Source organism: Rattus norvegicus, chromosome 17 (genome assembly GCF_021556685.1).
Source record: "Rattus norvegicus strain SHRSP/BbbUtx chromosome 17, alternate assembly SHRSP_T2T, whole genome shotgun sequence".
Classification (NCBI taxonomy): domain Eukaryota; kingdom Metazoa; phylum Chordata; class Mammalia; order Rodentia; family Muridae; genus Rattus; species Rattus norvegicus.
Window position 1 is genome coordinate 61,057,951 of NC_141550.1, and position 8,468 is coordinate 61,066,418.

Sequence of the window (8,468 nt, forward strand, 5' to 3'; positions counted from 1 at the left end):
GAACACGGTCCATGAACGACGCTGTGTGAAGAAGATTTCTGAAAGCTTGTGAGGAAATTCCAAGCATCTTATAGCTGCTGTCCATCCACGAGAGGGGCTGTTCTTGGCATGTGCTTTTGTGCCCCTCCCAGCTGTAACAGTGGGTTAGTTTCACATCACTCATTTTACGGTCCTTATGGAGGTGATGCTTCCAAGCCTGGATTGTCCTTTTGACTTTATCCAGCCTGAACTCCTGTGACCTTGCCCTTGTGATTGTATACAACTCGCACTCAAGTGAGCTTTGCTCACATGACCTCAGACTATAAATCGTCTGCTGCTCTTAATAAAGATGGCTATTGCACTGGGCATGGTGGTGCATGCCTTTAATCCCAGCACTCTGAAGGCAGAGAAGGAGGATCTCTGTGAGTTCAAGGTCAGCTTGGTCTATAAAGTGAGTCCTCAATAGCAAGGGTTTGTTATCCAGAGAAATCATGTCTCTAAAAACAAAACAAAACAAAACAAAACAAAACAAAACAAAATAGCAACAGCAACAGCAACAGCAACAGCAGTAGCAATAAAAGATGGCCATCGCCTGATATTTTAGTTCACATCATTTTTAGATTTCCCCAGGTTCATGCTGCCATAGAGCAGGAACACAGTTGGAAGACATTTTGAAGTTGTGCTATTTATTTAAGGTCAGAGAAGAAGGACATACTACAGTTGACCTTATTGACCTCTATCCTCTGAACTAGTCTCGGGACGGAGCATCCTAATTGAGACTGTATTTTTTTTCCCTAACTGAACAAGTTAGAGCAGGGTATGAGTTCTGGATCTGCATTATGCCTAGATTCTGGGGTGCTGGGGTGCTGATCAGGGAGACAAAATTCAGGGGGGCTGGGCTACATTTCTAGATGCCCAAAGGAAAGAAGGCCAAGTGGCCTGTGTGTGCCCCAGCCCCTGCCAGCATGAAGAAACAGGAGGCCAATCCTTTATTTCTGAAAAGGGCCAAGAACTTTGGCATCAGTTCAATATTCTGCTCAAAAGAGATCTCACATGCTTTGTCAAGTGGCCCTGCTACCTCAGCGTGCAGCAGCAAAGAGGCATCCTCTATTAGCAGCTCAGGGTACCTCCTGCCATTAATCAGCTCACCCAGGCCCTGGACAGGGAAACGACGACTCAGCTGCTTAAGCTCGCCCACAAGTACAGGCCAGAGACAAAGCAGGAGAAGGAGCAAAGGCTACTGCCCGTGCTGAGAGCTGAGAAGAAAGCTGCTGGCAAAGGGGACCTCCCAACTAAGACACCACTTGTCCTCCGAGCAAAGTTTTCTGTACATAAATCTAATTACAAAATTATCTTCCATCTAAAAAAAATAATCACCCTGGAAAAGGATCGGTGCTACACTGGGAGCCGGAATATACAGTGTAGTGGTCTTCCGGCTAATGAAGAATTTCTATTGGCTTAAAGCCATGTCTGAAAGCCTTCTGTGGTGGATACCCCAGGACACTGTCAGCTTCTCATGACCTGCATGAGCACTAGGTTCACACATAGTTCCCTACATATTTAGGCAAAATTCAATGTACATACAATAAAATAAGGAAATCTGTTTTCTTTCTAATTAAGGAAGGCTCATGTATATGTTGCTTCCAAAAAACCAGTTTCCTTATATTTTGTAAACATAAGGAAATGACTCAATTGATTTTCCAAGCATTCATACCATTTTATACTCACTAGCATATATGAGAGTTGTGATTTTTGTCTTGCCTCGCAATCAGGTGTTGTTATCAGTGATGACTGTTTTCCCATTATACTAAGTGTGTTGCCTGTAAATACAGGCTTACACAAACTTCATGCTTGTAGGACAGAAATTGGTGTCTTTTCTCCTGCTTATTTTCCTTTTTTTGTATCTGCTGAAACTTCCTTTCAACTTTTTTTGCTATTTAAAAATTATGTTGTTTTTCCCAGTCACAAACCCTTTGATCTACACACTGTTCTGCCAGCAAAATATACTAGGCAATAGTGGCAAAAGCTTATGGGAATAACCAGTTATTATCTAAAGTAACAAAACCTTGTGTGTGTGTGTGTGTGTGTGTGTGTGTGTGCATGTGTGTGTGTTTGTGTACAATGTAGACAGAACCCACACCTGACACTGCATGGGGAACCAAGAACCAGAGACTAGATAGCCCAGAGATCTAGGGGGAAACCAATTACTTCTGAGACAGACAGACAGACAGACAGACAGAGAGGGAGAGAGAGAGAGAGAGAGAGAGAGAGAGAGAGAGAGAGAGAGAGAGAGAGAGAGAGAGAGAGAGAAACAATAGATTGATCGCTAGTGATATTCTGCTACACTCACAGATCGGTTCCTTTTTCAGCTACCATCAGAAAGACTTTCTTCTATATCAGATGAGAATGAATCAAGACACCACAGCCAGATATTAATTTAGTGCGAAGACCTTGGAACACACAGTTCTTATTTTTCTCCATCTTTATTAACTTGAGTATTTCTTATTTACATTTCAACTGTTATTCCCCTTCCTGGTTTCCTGGCTAACATCCCCCTAACCTCTCCTCCTCCCCTTCTATATGGGTGTTCCCCTCCCCACCCTCCCCCCATTGCCGCCCTCCCACCAACAATTAAGTTCACTGGGGCTTCAGTCGTGGCAGGACCAAGGGCTTCCCCTTCCACTGGTGCTCTTTTTTTTTTTTTTTTTAATTAACTTGAGTATTTCTTATATACATTTCGAGTGTTATTCCCTTTCCCGGTTTCCGGGCAAACATCCCCCTCCCCCCTCCCCTTCCTTATGGGTGTTCCCCTCCCAACCCTCCCCCCATTGCCGCCCTCCCCCCATAGACTAGTTCACTGGGGGTTCAGTCTTAGCAGGACCCAGGGCTTCCCCTTCCACTGGTGCTCTTACTAGGATATTCATTGCTACCTATGGGGTCAGAGTCCAGGGTCAGTCCATGTATAGTCTTTAGGTAGTGGCTTAGTCCCTGGAAGCTCTGGTTGCTTGGCATTGTTGTACTTTTGGGGTCTCGAGCCCCTTCAAGCTCTTCCAGTTCTTTCTCTGATTCCTTCAATAGGGGACCTATTCTCAGTTCAGTGGTTTGCTGCTGGCATTCGCCTCTGTATTTGCTGTATTCTGGCTGTGTCTCTCAGGAGCGATCTACATCCGGCTCCTGTCGGCCTGCACTTCTTTGCTTCATCCATCTTGTCTAATTGGGTGGCTGTATATGTATGGGCCAAATGTGGGGCAGGCTCTGAATGGGTGTTCCTTCAGTCTCTGTTTTAATCTTTGCCTCTCGCTTCCCTGCCAAGGGTATTCTTTTTCCTCATTTAAAGAAGGAGTGAAGCATTCACATTTTGATCATCTGTCTTGAGTTTCGTTTGTTCTAGGGATCTAGGGTAATTCAAGCATTTGGGCTAATAGCCACTTATCAATGAGTGCATACCATGTATGTCTTTCTGTGATTGGGTTAGCTCACTCAGGATGATATTTTCCAGTTCCAACCATTTGCCTACGAATTTCATAAACTCGTTGTTTTTGATAGCTGAGTAATATTCCATTGTGTAGATGTACCACATTTTCTGTATCCATTCCTCTGTTGAAGGGCATCTGGGTTCTTTCCATTTTCTGGCTATTATAAATAAGGCTGCGATGAACATAGTGGAGCACGTGTCTCTTTTATATGTTGAGGCATCTTTTGGGTATATGCCCAAGAGAGGTATAGCTGGATTCTCAGGCAGTTCAATGTCCAATTTTCTGAGGAACCTCCAGACTGATTTCCAGAATGGTTTTACCAGTCTGCAATCCCACCAACAATGGAGGAGTGTTCCTCTTTCTCCACATCCTCGCCAGCATCTGCTGTCACCTGAGTTTTTGATCTTAGCCAATCGCACTGGTGTGAGGTGAAATCTCAGGGTTGTTTTGATTTGCATTTCCCTTATGACTAAAGATGTTGAACATTTCTTTAGGTGTTTCTCAGCCATTCGGCATTCCTCAGCTGTGAATTCTTTGTTTAGCTCTGAACCCCATTTTTTAATAGGGTTATTTGTTTCCCTGCGGTCTAACTTCTTGAGTTCTTTGTATATTTTGGATATAAGGCCTCTATCTGTTGTAGGATTGGTAAAGATCTTTTCCCAATCTGTTGGTTGCCGTTTTGTCCTAACCACCGTGTCCTTTGCCTTACAGAAGCTTTGCAGTTTTATGAGATCCCATTTGTCCATTCTTGATCTTAGAGCATAAGCCATTGGTGTTTTGTTCAGGAAATTTTTTCCAGTGCCCATGTGTTCCAGATGCTTCCCTAGTTTTTCTTCTATTAGTTTGAGTGTGTCTGGTTTGATGTGGAGGTCCTTGATCCACTTGGACTTAAGCTTTGTACAGGGTGATAAGCATGGATCGATCTGCATTCTTCTACATGTTGCCCTCCAGTTGAACCAGCACCATTTGCTGAAAATGCTATCTTTTTTCCATTGGATGGTTTTGGCTCCTTTGTCAAAAATCAAGTGAGCATAGGTGTGTGGGTTCATTTCTGGGTCTTCAATTCTATTCCATTGGTCTATCTGTCTGTCTCTGTACCAATACCATGCAGTTTTTATCACTATTGCTCTGTAATACTGCTTGAGTTCAGGGATAGTGATTCCCCCTGAAGTCCTTTTATTGTTGAGGATAGCTTTAGCTATCCTGGGTTTTTTGTTATTCCAGATGAATTTGCAAATTGTTCTGTCTAACTCTTTGAAGAATTGGATTGGTATTTTGATGGGGATTGCATTGAATCCGTAGATTGCTTTTGGTAAAATGGCCATTTTTACTATATTAATCCTGCCAATCCATGAGCATGGGAGATCTTTCCATCTTCTGAGGTCTTCTTCAATTTCTTTCCTCAGTGTCTTGAAGTTCTTATTGTACAGATCTTTTACTTGCTTGGTTAAAGTCACACCGAGGTACTTTATATTATTTGGGTCTATTATGAAGGGTGTCGTTTCCCTAATTTCTTTCTCGGCTTGTTTCTCTTTTGTATAGAGGAAGGCAACTGATTTATTTGAGTTAATTTTATACCCAGCCACTTTGCTGAAGTTGTTTATCAGCTTTAGTAGTTCTCTGGTGGAACTTTTGGGATCACTTAAATATACTATCATGTCATCTGCAAATAGTGATATTTTGACCTCTTCTTTTCCGATCTGTATCCCTTTGATCTCCTTTTGTTGTCGGATTGCTCTGGCTAGAACTTCAAGAACTATATTGAATAAGTAGGGAGAGAGTGGGCAGCCTTTTCTAGTCCCTGATTTTAGTGGGATTGCTTCAAGTTTCTCTCCATTTAGTTTAATGTTAGCAACTGGTTTGCTGTATATGGCTTTTACTATGTTTAGGTATGGGCCTTGAATTCCTATTCTTTCCAGGACTTTTATCATGAAGGGGTGTTGAATTTTGTCAAATGCTTTCTCAGCATCTAATGAAATGATCATGTGGTTCTGTTCTTTCAGTTTGTTTATATAATGGATCACGTTGATGGTTTTCCGTATATTAAACCATCCCTGCATGCCTGGGATGAAGCCTACTTGATCATGGTGGATGATTGTTTTGATGTGCTCTTGAATTCGGTTTGCCAGAATTTTATTGAGTATTTTTGCGTCGATATTCATAAGGGAAATTGGTCTGAAGTTCTCTTTCTTTGTTGTGTCTTTGTGTGGTTTAGGTATAAGAGTAATTGTGGCTTCGTAGAAGGAATTCGGTAGGGCTCCATCTGTTTCAATTTTGTGGAATAGTTTGGATAATATTGGTATGAGGTCTTCTATGAAGGTTTGATAGAATTCTGCACTAAACCCGTCTGGACCTGGGCTCTTTTTGGTTGGGAGACCTTTAATGACTGCTTCTATTTCCTTAGGAGTTATGGGGTTGTTTAACTGGTTTATCTGTTCCTGATTTAATTTCGATACCTGGTATCTGTCTAGGAAATTGTCCATTTCCTGAAGATTTTCAAATTTTGTTGAATATAGGTTTTTATAGTAAGATCTGATGATTTTTTGAATTTCCTCTGAATCTGTAGTTATGTCTCCCTTTTCATTTCTGATTTTGTTAATTTGGACGCACTCTCTGTGTCCTCTCGTTAGTCTGGCTAAGGGTTTATCTATCTTGTTGATTTTCTCAAAGAACCAACTTTTGGTTCTGTTGATTCTTTCTATGGTCCTTTTTGTTTCTACTTGGTTGATTTCAGCTCTGAGTTTGATTATTTCCTGCCTTCTACTCCTCCTGGGTGTATTTGCTTCTTTTTGTTCTAGAGCTTTTAGGTGTGCTGTCAAGCTGCTGACATATGCTCTTTCCTGTTTCTTTCTGCAGGCACTCAGCGCTATGAGTTTTCCTCTTAGCACAGCTTTCATTGTGTCCCATAAGTTTGGGTATGTTGTACCTTCATTTTCATTAACTTCTAAAAAGTTTTTAATTTCTTTCTTTATTTCTTCCTTGACCAGGTTATCATTGAGTAGAGCATTGTTCAATTTCCACGTATATGTGGTCATTCTTCCCTTATTGTTATTGAAGACCAGTTTTAGGCCGTGGTGGTCCGATAGCACGCATGGGATTATTTCTATCTTTCTGTACCTGTTGAGGCCCGTTTTTTGACCAATTATATGGTCAATTTTGGAGAAAGTACCATGAGGAGCTGAGAAGAAGGTATATCCTTTTGCTTTAGGATAGAATGTTCTATAAATATCCGTTAAGTCCATTTGGCTCATGACTTCTCTAAGTCTGTCTACATCTCTGTTTAATTTCTGTTTCCATGATCTGTCCATTGATGAGAGTGGGGTGTTGAAATCTCCCACTATTATTGTGTGAGGTGCAATGTGTGTTTTGAGCTTTAGTAAGGTTTCTTTTACATATGTAGGTGCCCTTGTATTTGGGGCATAGATATTTAGGATTGAGACTTCATCTTGGTGGATTTTTCCTTTGATGAATATGAAGTGTCCTTCCTTATCTTTTTTGATGACTTTTAGTTGAAAATTGATTTTATTTGATATTAGAATGGCTACTCCAGCTTTCTTCTTCTGACCATTTGCTTGGAAAATTGTTTTCCAGCCTTTCACTCTGAGGTAATGTCTGTCTTTGTCTCTGAGGTGTGTTTCCTGTAGGCAGCAGAATGCAGGGTCCTCGTTGCGTATCCAGTTTGTTAATCTATGTCTTTTTATTGGGGAGTTGAGGCCATTGATATTGAGAGATATTAAGGAATAGTGATTATTGCTTCCCGTTATATTCATATTTGGAAGTGAGGTTATGATTGTGTGCTTTCATTCTCTTTGTTTTGTTGCCAAGATGATTAGTTTCTTGCTTCTAGGGTATAGCTTGCCTCCTTATGTTGGGCTTTACCCTTTATTATCCTTTGTAGTGCTGGATTTGTAGAAAGATATTGTGTAAATTTGGTTTTGTCATGGAATATCTTGGTTTCTCCATCTATGTTAATTGAGAGTTTTGCAGGATACAGTAACCTGGGCTGGCATTTGTGTTCTCTTAGGGTCTGTATGACATCTGTCCAGGATCTTCTGGCCTTCATAGTTTCTGGCGAAAAGTCTGGTGTGATTCTGATAGGTCTGCCTTTATATGTTACTTGACCTTTTTCCCTTACTGCTTTTAATATTCTTTCTTTATTTTGTGCGTTTGGTGTTTTGACAATTATGTGACGGGAGGTGTTTCTTTTCTGGTCCAATCTATTTGGAGTTCTGTAGGCTTCTTGTATGCCTATGGGTATCTCTTTTTTTAGGTTAGGGAAGTTTTCTTCTATGATTTTGTTGAAGATATTTACTGGTCCTTTGAGCTGGGAGTCTTCACTCTCTTCTATACCTATTATCCTTAGGTTTGATCTTCTCATTGAGTCCTGGATTTCCTGTATGTTTTGGACCAGTAGCTTTTTCCGCTTTACATTATCTTTGACAGTTGAGTCAATGATTTCTATGGAATCTTCTGCTCCCGAGATTCTCTCTTCCATCTCTTGAATTCTGTTGGTGAAGCTTGTATCTACAGCTCCTTGTCTTTTCTTTTGATTTTCTATGTCCAGGGTTGTTTCCATGTGTTCTTTCTTGTTTGCTTCTATTTCCATTTTTAATTCCTTCAACTGTTTGATTGTGTTTTCCTGGAATTCTTTCAGGGATTTTTGCGATTCCTCTCTGTAGGCTTCTACTTGTTCTCTAAGGGAGTTCTTTATGTCTTTCTTGAAGTCCTCCAGCATCATGATCAAATATGATTTTGAAACTAGGTCTTGCTTTTCTGGTGTGTTTGGATATTCCGTGTTTGCTTTGGTGGGAGAATTGGGCTCCGATGATGCCATGTAGTCTTGGTCTCTGTTGCTTGGGTTCCTGTGCTTGCCTCTTGCCATCAGATTATCTCTAGTGTTACTTTGTTCTGCTATTTCTGACTGTGGCTAGACTGTCCTATAACCTGTGTGTCAGGAGTGCTGTAGACCTGTTTTCCTGTTTTCTTTCAGCCAGTTATGGGGACAGAGTGTTC